This window comes from Artemia sp. Qi Xiang Cuo, chromosome 17 (genome assembly GCF_049724085.1).
Source record: "Artemia sp. Qi Xiang Cuo chromosome 17, ASM4972408v1, whole genome shotgun sequence".
Taxonomy (NCBI): domain Eukaryota; kingdom Metazoa; phylum Arthropoda; class Branchiopoda; order Anostraca; family Artemiidae; genus Artemia; species Artemia sp. Qi Xiang Cuo.
Genome location: NC_142810.1, coordinates 28,821,354 through 28,835,128, shown reverse-complemented (window position 1 = coordinate 28,835,128; position 13,775 = coordinate 28,821,354).

Genomic DNA, 13,775 nt, shown 5'->3' with positions numbered 1-13,775 from the left:
CTAAGGAGCACAGGAAAGGCAATGGGAGACCACGAAATCAAATGGGGAGGAAAAACTCTCCTGGACTCAGATTATGCTGATGATTTAAGCATTCTAGATGAAAGTGTGGGCAAAATGAATGAACTTTTAGAGCTTTTGCGAGTTCAGGGTGCTAGAATAGGTTTGAAAATTAATGTTGAGAAGACTAAGTCACTAAGGCCAGGAATAAGTGTAGATGACAAGTTGACGTTGGGCAACGAAAAGATTGATCAGGTGGACAGCTTCACTTACCTTGGTAGTATCAAACAGTTCGTGGTAACGAACTGTAAGTAGGGAGCACTCGTCTCAATGGTAACCAAAACTTTAAAAAACGGAATTTTGATACCAATAGATACATCAAAAGAATCAAATTTTAATTCTGATTTCAAATATATAAGTTTCATCAAGTTTAATTATGTGGGAGGATCTTTTCATGAAGGAAGTTTTCATGGGGGAAGAGAGATTGCTATGAAGGGGACGCCGGATTTCTCAGCATTATTTAGAAAAAGATCAGAAATTAAATTAAAAAAACAACAAGTTTTTCAACTGAAAGTAAGCAGCAACATCAAAACTTAAAACGAACTGAAAATATTACATATATGATTGGGTTCACCCCCTAGTCAGTACCTCGCTCTTTAAGCCAAAGATTTTTTGGTACTTTTATAAGAGCTATTTATTCTAATTAACGGCCTTTGTGATTAAGCGGTCATTTTTAAAGAATTGGAACAAAATTCGAACTTAGCGTAAAGAGCAAGGTACTAACTAGGGAGCGAACCCCCTAATATACGTATTAAAAATACATGAATATAGAAGTTCATTACGTAAGTTAATTCGTAAGTTACGTATATTTATTACTAATAAAAACATTCGTAAATAAAATTAAACAAGTTTCGAGAAAGCCATTTAACCAAATCAAAGTAAAATTAATATCCAAATTTTGTTTTAACTCTTCATGTTCGGTGAGCCAAAATCAAAACCTGTATTAATTCAAAAACGTTCAAAAATTAAATAAAAAAAAGAAGTTTTTTTAACTGAAAGTAAGAAACGACGTTAAAACTTAAAACGAACAGAAATTATCCCGTATATGAAAGGGGCTGTCCCCTCCTCAACGCCTCGCTCTTTACGCTAAAGTTTTTTGTTGTTAAAAAAAATAGAGTTATGAGAAAGTCAAACTTTAGCGTAAAGAGCGAGGCGTTAAGGAGGGGACAGCCCATTTCATATACGGAATAATTTCTGTTCGTTTTAAGTTTTAATGTCGTTCCTTACTTTCAGTTAAATAAAACTTGTTTTTTTTATCTAATTATTAGTAAAGACGGTGGGAGCAGTGAAGATGTTAAAAGTAGAATAGCCAAGGCTCAGGGTGTTTTTTTTTTTTTCAAAGTTAAAATTTTTTTTGGAAGAAGAGGAAGATAAGTCTACAAACTAAGATTAAAATATTAGAAGCTACATTGATTCAGTGGTCAAATATGGCTCTGAAGCATGGGTGCTCCGAAAAGCGGATGAAGATTTACTAGATGTTTTTCAGAGAAATTGTCTACGGATTGTTCCGGGGACCTGGCTGACTGACCGACCGTATTAAAACAGTAGGCTGTACGAAAGTGTGGTTCAATTCTGCTTTCTAGGGCTATGATGAGAGAAATGTTGAGATGGCTAGTGGTTGTTATGCGGATGGAGGATGACCAATAGCCGAAGGTTGTTCGTTTTGGCCAACCGTCTAGGGCTAAATGGAAAGCAGGTCGTCCACAGTTGGGGTGGGAGGATGTCGTAAAGAAAAGTTTAAAGGAAATGGGAACTTCCTGGGACAATGTAAAGAGAGAGGCTTTGAATAGATTGGGATGGAGGAGGAGCGCGCGTAGCTGTTGTTTGCCTCAGGTGGTTTGGTGCTGCGTTGAGCTGTTAGCAGTAGTTATGTAGCTACATGCATGAATACGAATTTCCCCATCCTAGCATGCACAGGAAATGAATAAAAGGTAGATCAATTAGCCAAAGTTTGAAATCACTCATCCATGTAGATAAAATACTTTCCAATTGTTTATTACAAGCTACTATTTAATAGCGATGGAAAAATATTTTCTTATGCTCGAATGCATACCGTGAACAAATCACAAACACAGTGAAAGTGTCTAAGTCCTCTCCCTTGAAGATGATTAAATGAAAAAATAAAAAAAAATAACTAAAAGTAAGGAGCGACATTAAAACTTAAAACCAACAGAAACTATTCTGTATATGAAAAGACCTGTCCCCTCCTCTACGCCTCGCTCTTTAAGCTAAAGTTTTTATTGTTTAAAAAAAAGAGTGGTGAGAAAGAGTCAAACTTTAGCATAAAGACCGAGGCGTTTAGGAGGGGACAGCCCCTTTCATATACAGAATAGTTTCTGTTCGTTTTCAGTTTTAATGTCGCTCTACTTTCAGTTTAAAAAAACTTTTTTTTTATTGAATTTCTGAACGTTTTTGAATAACTGTAGGTTTTGATTTTGGCTCACCGTACATGAATAATTAAAACAAAATTTGCATATTAATTCTACTTTTATTGATTAAATGGCTTTACCGAAAGTGGTTTAATTTTATTTACGAGTAAATATTAGTATTAAACAGAAAAAAATAGCCCAAAGAAACACACACAGACCAAAAACACTCAAAGTGCTCATGAGTGATTTAAAGCGTTTATAAGTGATAAAGGCTTTAGAAGTGACCTAAAACGTTATAGTGTACGTCAAGTTCTTATGAGCTATTTAAAAGCTGCTTACCTAAGAGTACCGTAGAATTTCGCAAAGCAAAAATATTTTTCAAAAACCACATAAAAAATTCTTACCTAAATTTTGTGATAGAAAGTTGCACATGCGAACACTATATTACATCCACAGATAGTCCAAGAGATGACGTTTGAGGTGTGAGTAGTGGCGGATCTTTAGCTTGAAGTTTTCTATCAAAAGTACACGTGTCTCAACGGACCCGCGTCCGAACGTACCTGACTCTCCCCTATCTCTTTGGGCTGTTTGATATTTTTTTGTCTGTGTGTGTCGCTTTGAGCTATATGTGTCTCTTTGAGCTGTTTGAGTCTTTTTGGTCTGTTTGTGTCTCTTTGGGCTGTGTGTGTCTCTTTTGGCTTTGGGTGTCTCTTTGGGATGTGTGTGTCTCCTTAGGCTGTGTGTGTCTCTTTGGGCTGTATGTGTCTCTTTGGGCTGTTTGAGTCTTTTTGGTTTGTGTGTCTCTTTGGGCTGTTTGTGTCTCTTTGGGCTGTGTGTGTCTCTTTAGGCTATCTGTGTCTCTTTGGGCTGTTTGAGTCTTTTTGGTCTGTGTGTGTTTCTTTGGGTTGTTTATGTCTCTTTGGGCTGTTAGCGTCTCTTTGGGCTGCGTGTGTCTCTTATGGCTATTTGTGTCTCTTTGGGCTGTTTGAGTCTCTTTGGGCTGTTTGAGTCTTTTTGGTCTGTGTGTGTCTCTTTGGGCTATGTGTGTCTCTTTGGGCTGTTTGAGTCTCTATGGGATGTGTGTGTCTCTTTGGGCTATGTGTATCTCTTTGCGCTGTTTGAGTCTTTTTGGTCTGTGTGCGTCTCTTTAGGCTGTTTGTGTCTCTTTGGGCTGTGTGTGTCTCTGTGGGCTGTGTGTGTCTCTTTGGACTGTGTGTGTCTCTTTGGGCTGTTTAAGTTTTTTTGGTCTGTGTGTGTCTCTTTAGACTGTGTGTGTGTCTGTGGTCTTTGTTCGTCTCTTTGGCCATTTTGAGTTTTTTTTGTCTGTATGTGTATCTTTTGGATGTGTGTGTCTCTGTGATCTTTTGGCGTGTCTTTGGGCTGTGTGTTTCTCGTTCGGCTGTGTGTGTCTCCTAGGTCTGTGTGTGTATCTTTGTTCTGTTTGTGTCTCTTTGGGCTGTTGGTGTCTCTCTGGGATGTGTCTGTCTCTTTGGGATGTGTATGTCTCTTTGGGCTTTGTGTGTCTCTTTGGGCTGTTTGAGTCTTTTTGGTCTGTGTGTGTCTCTTTGGGCTGTATGTGTCTTTTTGGGCTATGTGTGTCTCTTTGGGCTGTTTGAGTCTTTTTTGTCTGTGTGTGTATCTTTGGGCTGTGTGTGTCTTTTTGGGCTTTGTGTGTCTCTTTGGGCTGTGGGTGTCTCTTTGGGCTGTGGGTGTCTCTTTGTGATGTGTGTGTCTCTTTAGGCTGTGTGTGACTGTTTGGGCTGTTTGTGTCTCTGAGGGCTGTGGGTGTCTCTCTGGGATGTGTCTGTCTCTTTGGGCTGTGTGTGTCTCTCTGGGCTGTGTGTGTCTCTTTGGGCTGTTTGAGTCTTTTTGGTCTCTGTGTGTCTCTTTAGGCCGTTTGTGTCTCTTTGAGCTGTATGTGTCTCTTTGGGCCATGTGTGTCTCTTTGGGCCATGTGTGTCTCTTTTGGCTGTTTGAACTTTTTGGTCTGTGTGTGTCTCTTTGGGCTGTATTGGGTCTCTTTGGGCTGTTTGAGTCTTTTTGGTCTGTATGTGTCTCTTTGGGCTGTGTGTGTCTCTTTCGGCTGTGTGTGTCTCTTTGGGCTGTGGGTGTCTCTTTGGGTTGTTTGTGTCTTTTTGGTCTGTTTGTGTCTCTTTGGGCTTTGTGTGTCTCTTTGGGCTGTGTTTTTCTCTTTGGTCTGTGTGTGTCTCTTTGAGCTGTTTGTGTCTCTTTTGGCTGTTTGTGTCTCTCTGGGATGTGTCTCTTTGGGCTGTTTGAGTGGTTTTTGTCTGTGTGTGTCTCCTTAGGCTGTGTTTGTCTCTTTGGGCTGTATGTGTCTCTTTGGGCTGTTTGAGTCTATTTGGTCTTTGTGTGTCTCTTTGGGCTGTTTGTGTCTCTTTGGGCTGTGTGTGTCTCTTTAGGCTATCTGTGTCTCTTTGGGCTGTTTGAGTCTTTTTGGTCTGTGTGTGTTTCTTAGGGTTGTTTATGTCTCTTTGGGCTGTTAGCGTCTTTTTGGGCTGCGTGTGTCTCTTAGGGCTATGTGTGTCTCTTTGGGCTGTTTGAGTCTTTTTGGGCTGTTTGAGTCTTTTTGGTCTGTGTGTGTCTCTTTGGGCTATTTGTGTCTCTTTGGGCTGTTTGTGTCTCTCTGGGATGTGTGTGTCTCTTTGGGCTATTTGTATCTCTTTGCGCTGTTTGAGTCTTTTTGGTCTGTGTGAGTCTCTTTAGGCTGTTTGTGTCTCTTTGGGCTGTGTGTGTCTCTGTGGACTGTGTGTGTCTCTTTGGACTGTGTGTGTCTCTTTGGGCTGTTTAAGTTTTTTTTGGTCTGTGGGTGTCTCTTTGGACTGTGTGTGTCTCTTTGGGCTATGTGTGTCTCTTTGGGCTGTTTGAGTCTTTTTGGTCTGTGTGTGTATCTTTGGGCTGTTTGTGTCTCTTTGGGCTGTGTGTGTTTCTTTGGGCTATGTGTGTCTCTTTGGGCTGTTTGGGTCTTTTTGGTCTGTGTGTGTTTCTTTGTTCCGTTTGTGTCTCTTTGGGCTGTTGGTGTCTCTCTGGGATGTGTCTGTCTCTTTGGGATGTGTCTGTCTCTTTGGGCTTAGTGTGTCTCTTTGGGCTGTTTGAGTCTTTTTGGTCTGTGTGTGTCTCTTCGGATTATGTGTGTCTCTTTGGGCTGGGTGTGTCTCTTTTGGCTGATTGAGTCTTTTTGGTCTGTGTGTGTATCTTTTGGCTGTTTGTGTCTCTTTGGGCTGTGTGTGTCTCTTTGGGCTGTGTGTGTCTCTTTGGGCTGTGGGTGTCTCTTTGGGATGTGTGTTTCTCTTTAGGCTGTGTGTGCCTGTTTGGGCTGTTTGTGTTTCTCAGGGCTGTGGGTGTCTCTCTGGGATGTGTATGTCTCTTTCGGCTGTGTGTGTCTCTCTGGGCTGTGTGTGTCTCTTTGGGCTGTTTGAGTCTTTTTGGTCTCTGTCTGTCTCTTTAGGCCGTTTGTGTCTCTTTGAGCTGTATGTGTCTCTTTGGGCCATGTGTGTCTCTTTGGGCCATGTGTGTCTCTTTTGGCTGTTTGAACTTTTTGGTCTGTGTGTGTCTCTTTGGGCTGTATTGGGTCTCTTTGGGCTGTTTGAGTCTTTTTGGTCTGTTTGTGTCTCTTTGGGCTGTGTGTGTCTCTTTCGGCTGTGTGTGTCTCTTTGGGCTGTGCGTGTCTCTTTGGGGTGTTTGAGTCTTTTTGGTCTGTATGTGTCTCTTTGGGCTGTGTGTGTCTCTTTGGGCTGTGTGTTTCTCTTTGGTCTGTGTGTGTCTCTTTGAGCTGTTTGTGTCTCTTTTGGCTGTTTGTGTCTCTCTGGGATGTGTCTCTTTGGGCTGTTTGAGTGGTTTTTGTCTGTGTGTGTCTCTATAGGCTGTTTTTGTCTCTTAGGGCTGTCTGTGTCTTTTTGGGCTGTTTGCGTCTTTTTGGTCTTTGTGTGTCTATTTGTGCTGTTTGTGTCTCTTTAGGTTGTTTGAGTCTTTTTGGTCTGTGTGTGTCTCTTTGGGCTTTGTGTGTCTCTTTGGGCAGTGTTTTTCTCTTTGGTCTGTGTGTGTCTCTTTGGGCTGTTTGTGTCTCTTTTGGCTGTTTGTGTCTCTCTGGGATGTGTCTCTTTGGCCTGTTTGTGTTGTTTTTGTCTGTGTGTGTCTCTTTAGGCTGTTTGTGTCTCTTCGGGCTGTATGTGTCTCTTTGGGCTGTTTGAGTCTTTTTGGTCTGTTTGTGTGTCTCTTTGGGCTGTTTGAGTCTCTTTTGGCTGGGTGTGCCTCTTTGGGCTGTGTGTTTCTCTTTGGGCTGTTTGAGTCTCTTTGGGCTGGGTGTTCCTCTTTGGGCTGTGTGTGTCTCTTTGGGCTAATTGAGTCGTTTTGTTCTTTGTGTGTCTCTTTAGGCTATGTGTGTCTCTTTGGGTTGTGTATGTCTCTTTGGGCTATGTGAGTCTTTTTGGTCTGTTTGTGTCTCTTTGGGCTGTGTGTGCCTCTTTGGGCTGTGTGTGTCTCTTAGGCCTGTGTGTTTCTCTTTGGGCTGTTTGAGTCTCTTTTGGCTGGGTGTGCCTCTTTGGGCTGTGTGTTTCTCTTTGGGCTGTTTGAGTCTCTTTGGGCTGGGTGTGCTTCTTTGGGCTGTGTGTTTCTCTTTGGGTTATTTGAGTCATTTTGGTCTTTGTGTGTCTCTTTGGGCTGTTTGTGTCCCTGGTATGTGTGTGTCTCTTTGGTTTATGTGTGTCTCTTTGGGATGTGTGTGTCTCTTTGGGCTATTTGAGTCTTTTTGGTCTGTGTGTTTGTCTTTGGGCTGTTTGTGTCTCTTTAGTCTGTGGGATTTCTTTTTGAGATGTGTGTGTCTCTTTTGGCTGTGTGTGTCTCTTTGGGCTGTATGTGTCTCTTTGGGCTATGTGTGTCTCTTTGGGCTGTGTGTGTATTTTTGGGCTGTGTGTGTCTCTTTGGGTTGTTTGAGTCTTATGGTCCGTGTGTGTCTCTTTGGGCTTTGTGTCTCTTTGGGCTGTGTTTTTCTCTTTGGTCTGTGTGTGTCTCTTTGGGCTGTTTGTGTTTCTTTTGGCTGTGTGTGTCTCTCTGGGATGTGTCTCTTTGGGCTGTTTGAGTCTTCTCTGTCTTTCTGTGTCTTTTTAGGCTGTTTGTGTCTCTTTGAGCTTAGTGTGTCTCTCTGGACTGTGTGTGTCTCTTTGGGCTGTGTGTGTCTGTTTGGGCTGTTTGAGTCTTTTTGGTCTGGTGTGTCTCTTTAGGCTGTTTGTGTCTCTTTGGGCTGTGTTTGTCTCTCTGGGATGTTTGTGTCTCTTTGGGCTGATTGAGTCTTTTTGGTCTGCGTGTTTCTCTTTGGGCTGTTTGTGTCTCTTTGGGCTGTGGGTATCTCTTTGGGATGTGTGTGTCTCTTTAGGCGGTGTGTGTCTCTTTGGGCTTTGTGTGTCTCTTTGGGCTTTGTGTGTCTCTTTGGGCTGTGTGTGTCTCTTTGGTCTGTGTGTGTCTCTTTGGGCTGTTTGAGTTTTTTGGTCTCTGTGTCTCTGTTTGGGCTGTTTGTGTCTCTTTGGGCTGTGTTTGTCTCTCTGGGCTTTGTGTGTCTCTTTGGGCTGTTTGAGTCTTTGGTTTATGTGTTTCTCTTTGGGCTGTGTGTGTCTCTTTGGGCTATGTATGTCTCTTTGGGCTGTTTGGGTCTTTTTTGTCTGTGTGTGTCTCTGTTCCGTTTATGTCTCTTTGGGCTTTTGGTGTCTCTCTGGGCTGTTTGAGTCTTTCTGGTCTGTGTTTGTCTCTTCGGACTGTTTGTGTCTCTTTGGGCTATGTGTGTCTCTTCGGGCTGATTGAGTCTTTTTGTTCTGTGTGTGTCTCTGGGGATGGTTGTGTCTCTTTGGATTGTGTGTGTCTCTTTGGTCTGTGTGTGTCTCTTTGGACTGTTTGAGTCGTTTTGGTCTTTGTGTGTCTCTCTGGGCTGTTTGTGTCTCTTTGGGCTGTGTTTGTCTCTCTGGGATGTGTGTGTATATTTGGAATATGTGTGTCTCTTTGGGCTGTGTGTGTCTCTTTTAGCTGTTTGACTCTTTTTGGTCTGTGTGTGTTTCTTTGGGCTGTTTGTGTCTCTTTGGGCTGTGTGTGTCTCTGTGGGATGTTTGTTTCTCTTTAGGCTGCGTTTGTCTCTGTGGGCTGTTTGTGTCTCTTTGGATTTTGTGTGTCTCTTTGGTGTGTATGTGTCTCTTTGGGCTGTTTGAGTCGTTTTGGTCTTTGTGTGTCTCTTTGGGCTGTTTGTGTCTCTTTGGGCTGTGTTTGTCTCTCTGAGATGTGTTTGTCTCTTTGGAATATGTGTGTCTCTTTGGGCTGTGTGTGTTTCTTTTAGCTGTTTGAGTCCTTTTGGTCTGTTTGTGCTTCTTTGGGCTGTTTGTGTCTCTTTGGGCTGTGGGTGTCTCTCTTGGATATATGTTTCTCTTTCAGATGTGTGTGCCTCTCTGGGCTGTGTGTGTCTCTTTGGGCTGTTTGAGTCTTTTTGGTCTGTGTCATTCTCTTTTGGCCGTTTATGTCTCTTTGAGCTGTGTGTGTCTCTTTTGGCCATGTGTGTCTCTTTGGGCTTGTAAGGTATATAAGGTTTCTCCTTTACTAAGATGGCCAATAAATTTGGTAGTGTGATGTAAAAGTAGTCGTTGTACAAGAGACCAATGCTCGGAATTCACTAACAACAAATTTTATTTACAAAAGAAGATTAAAACAAACATTTTCTAATTCTGTTTAATCTGAATATTTCCAAACCTATTCTAGGTCTAAGGTCTAATCATCTACTTGTTCAATCCACCAATGTTTATCGAAAAGAAAAAGATTAAGTTAATTCTAGGCTAACGAATGTTTCTACTTAAAAAGGTTACACTTAAACAGCTAGTCAAGGCTTGAGTTCTGGGTTATTAAAATCCTTTAGTTCAAGCTATTGTTGAGGTAAGCTAAGAATAACCGTACTTGCTTTTAATTCAAATTTCATTAACCCAAACCAAGAGATTCTCTTATTATTTCTTAAAAAGGGCTGTGTATTGCTTGGACCTTTATTAAGCTTTAACTTTAGCAGGGAATGCTTAATTGAAAATATCTGGACATAAAGGTTTGGAAATTCTTAAGCCGATAATATTGTTCCCTTTTCCCCTAACCTACCTGTTTAAACATTAAGGTCACCTTTGTATAAACATGCAGTACGGGGTTAACGAAATGAAAGAATGATTAAAAAGGTTACGGTGTTCTTCTTGGTATAAACGTCTGAAGATTGCACAAAGGGGGGGGGGGTAATTAATGTTATTGTCCGATAATTCCAGTTTTTGGATATAAGTTCTTTATAAAGTCAAGCTAAGCCTCAAGGGACTCTAGGCTGACAAGGAGAAGCACAAATGGCTCTCCTAGCTTTCTCTTTTTGGTTAAGGTTTCCTTTCCTCTTTAAACCATCAGTTATTCAAAGCTTAAATTTCTGGGAAGAAATTTAATTTGGCTTATTCTAACCTTAAAATGCTATTTTGTCCAAATGGCTCAAGCCTTGTCTAGGTGGAAATACTACCGACACTCATAATCACCTATAATATCATCAACTGTAGATTTCAGTACTAGTTGTTATTAATTTCTCTTATATACGTATTAAAGTTATCTTCCAAATAACAGAAATCTTTAGAGGTTTTCTTCTTATTTTAACTTTTATCTTCAAACTTTTATCCCCAAGGGGAAATTCAGACAGGCAGTGGTAGCTTATCGTAATTACAAAGTAAAACACTTACTCTTTGGTTGATCCAAAAAAGACTACCCAGTTTTCGTTACCGAATCAATATTTTTAGTCCTCTCTTGTTTTATTCTTCTTTCTTCTCATTAGTCCGAGACCATCTTAATAAAATCCCCATAGTAGTTCTTTGTTCAAGAGAATATTTTCCACCTTGTCTGTTAAAAGCCTGTTTTTGTCATATGATACAAATCACATACTACTTTTACTCATTGAGCCCTTCAGTTTGAAATCAATGTTTGGTATTGGAATGTGATTGCCCTTGATGGATCAAGGAGATTATAATTCAAATGTAATATTGTTTCCTCGCTATAGAAAATTAATGCTTTGTTTCACTTAGTGTTAATCAAAAATCACGCTTCTCTATTTTTACAATATAGTAAGACTATGATGACCATCCCAGATTCTAAGAACTTCACACACTTGCGATGCTTACTAGAGTTATTTTGTTAATGAAACCATAACTTTGCTAAGAATCAATTTAGTTCAATTTCTTCCTGTTCTAAATTTACGTGAAATCCTTGAGACTTTTGTTTCCTATAGTCTAACCATAGTTTTGTCAATGTTTTAAGTATAATTCCAATAGAGACTAGTCCTAATAAAGATAGAAATTGATTAAAGGTATTGAGAAAAAATGTCCAATAGCTAGCAGTTTTCCTTCCTTTTTCGTCCTTTAAGGAAATGTGCATTTTTCTTAGCTCAGCTATGCCAATCTGCGTCTTGGAGTTGTTCTGGAAATATATAGAGATCAAATCTTCAAATTCTTTGCTGCATTCGTTTTTTATACCAGCTATGGAGAGGTTGCCTTCTAGGCTAATTATCGATATGTTTAAAGGTGCCATTTCCTTTGTAATCTGTCCCCTATACATACTGTTTATCTTTAACATCTCTGCAGTTAGAGAACATTCTTCTGGCAATTTTACTATTGAGCTGCCTTTTATATATGTGAATTTACTGTTTTTTTGTTTTACATTCGAAATGTAGTCTTACTGACCATCATAATGGATTTGTGATTATACACCTGCTCTGTTGGACTTTTTGTATTGCGATTATGCTTTCCTTTATGATTTTGGTTTGGAACAGTTTTTCAATTAGTATACTGTTTTAAGTATAGATTTATGCATGGCAGGAATTCATTTGTGTGCTCATCATAATAAGTTGTTGAGTGCACAATAGTTGTATACTCTTTTTTCTATATTGTCATCTTCTAAAAAATATTTTGTTTGATCTTTACTTAACCCAAAAAATTTGAACTCATTTTCTATTTGAAAGAAATACGAAGTGTTTGACACTGGGAACGGAATGCTGAACATTTCGAACATTCTGAACCCATGTTGTTTATTTGATATAGAAAAATCACAGATAGCCAAGTATCTCAATTGATGTGTCGTCATATTACAGCTAATCGATTTATAAAGCTCGAGTAAGCCGTAACGTCTTTAATTTACCGATATTCTATAGCCTTTTGACAGTGAATTTTCAATTTCGAAATTTTTCCTAAGGATGTCTGCCAGATCTGTGACAATGAATGGGAAACTTTTATTTTCTGCTTGAAGAACAGAAAGGATTACTGTTTCTGTTTTCTTTACTAACCTTTTTATTTGAATTGAATTTTTTTGTCACTTCCTTGTTTATCTTTTTAAGTTGTCTTATATTTGCTAACCGTCGCTTATAAGTTTTCAACTGGTGTAACAAAAAGACGTTTTTATATAATGTTGGCAACACTAGATAGGGTCTCCTATAAGAATAATTTTCTAATGAACTTTATTGAATGACTCTTTTTTTTTCTTTTTTTTTATAAATATTTGTAGGCTGAAATTTAACTCTTGAAAGAGATTAGATACTAACTCATCTTTCGAACAAAACTCCTCCTAATCCTCCGTGCTAGTAACTCCCGTTTCATAGCCCTATTATGTCCGTGCTAGTGACGTCCATAGGCCTAGTCTTGCACGTGCTAGTGACGCCTTTTTCATAGTCCTTGTCTTTCCGTGTTAGTGACCTTCATAGTCCTAGTCATGTCCGTGCTAGTGAATCCTGTTTCATAGTCCTAGTCTTTCCGTGCTAGTGACCTTCATAGTCCTAGTCTTGTTCGTGCTTGTGACTCCTGTTTCATAGTCCTAGTCTTTCCGTGCTAGTGACCTTCATAGTCCTAGTCTTGTTCCTGTTAGTGACTCTTGGTCACACTAAATCTACTACTAACGGTTAACCTATATCTATAAAACTACGGAATCTGGGCCTGTGCCTACCGGTGGCTCCCTAACCATTGCTTGGAGGCCGCAGTACCTTCGGCAATATTGCCTTAAAATTTTTCTTGGGGTTGGTGTATAGGGATAATAGCTAAACAATATTTTGCTTTGTGGCCTGTTTCACCACAGCGGATACAAGTTGGAGGTTTTTCACATTCCTATTGTCTATGTGGACCCTCGCAAGTCCAGCATTTTATGCGAGCGTCTTTTCTTTCACTAAATTTATTCCTGGAATAATTACCCCTAGTTGGTCCTGAAATATCTTTCTTTCCACGGTTCGAACATTTCTTTGGGTTATTTTTCTAATTTCCTATGTTTTGAAATTCTACTCTCGAGTTATCTCTTTGTTCTGCAGGGGAAGTTTTGTCTCCTGAGTCAACCACCGTTGCTCCCAAAGACATATCTGAGGAGTCCCTATACGTTAAATCAATCAGTTCAAATCTTTTTGTCAGTGCTAATAATTAAACTTTTCCTGAACTCCTTTGTATTTGTTTAAGGGTGGTAAATCCATGAATGGATTTCATTGGGATATGCCAGTAACGAGATGGGAGGCGCTTGCTCCACAAATAGGTTTTGAAGCCTACTTGTGACCATGGCATCTCTATATTGCCCTTCTAGAGCGTTTATTCTAGACTGTGCGTCTTGTAGTGCAATTTCGAACTCTTTGATTTTGTTTTTATTTGAACTCATGATTGTTCTATCCTTATAAACTCTTAATGTGGAAACCTTTTGAACCTTTAAATTGTTTTAAACTAAAAAATGAGTTAGTTTATAAATTGCGTAAGAATTAGCTCAATATATCGATTTAAATTAACCCTCAAGGTTAATATTATAATTACACACACTTGAGGATGATTAACCTATGGCTCTATTTAAGTAAATTAAAGACGATTCGGATACTAGAACTTGTAGCAAGGAGAAAGAAAAGCAGAAGAAAGAAAGAATCTTAGGAAGATAAAAGATAAAAGTCTGTCTGAGTTTCCCCTTAAGGTTAAAATTTTCTCTCATGAACACTTTTTCAAACTTTTATGTCTTGGATAGGTTTGGAAAACCGAACACACACCTTCTTATGAGGAACAGAGGACTAAATTTTACTAAATTTTATCAATTTAATTTATCCTCCCCCACTTAAACGAATGTTGCTCCGAACTTGAGTACCGCTGCGACCAGTTGTAATGAACCTTAGTACCGCTGTGACCAGTTGTACCGAACCTGAGTACCGCTGCGACCAGTTGTACCGAATCTGTGTACTGCTGCGACCAGTTGTACCGAACCTGAGTACAGCTGCGACCAGTTGTAAGATTGTCCCTTACTCAAAGGCCTAATAATTTTGGTAGTGTGATACAAACTGAGGAGTTGGGTAAG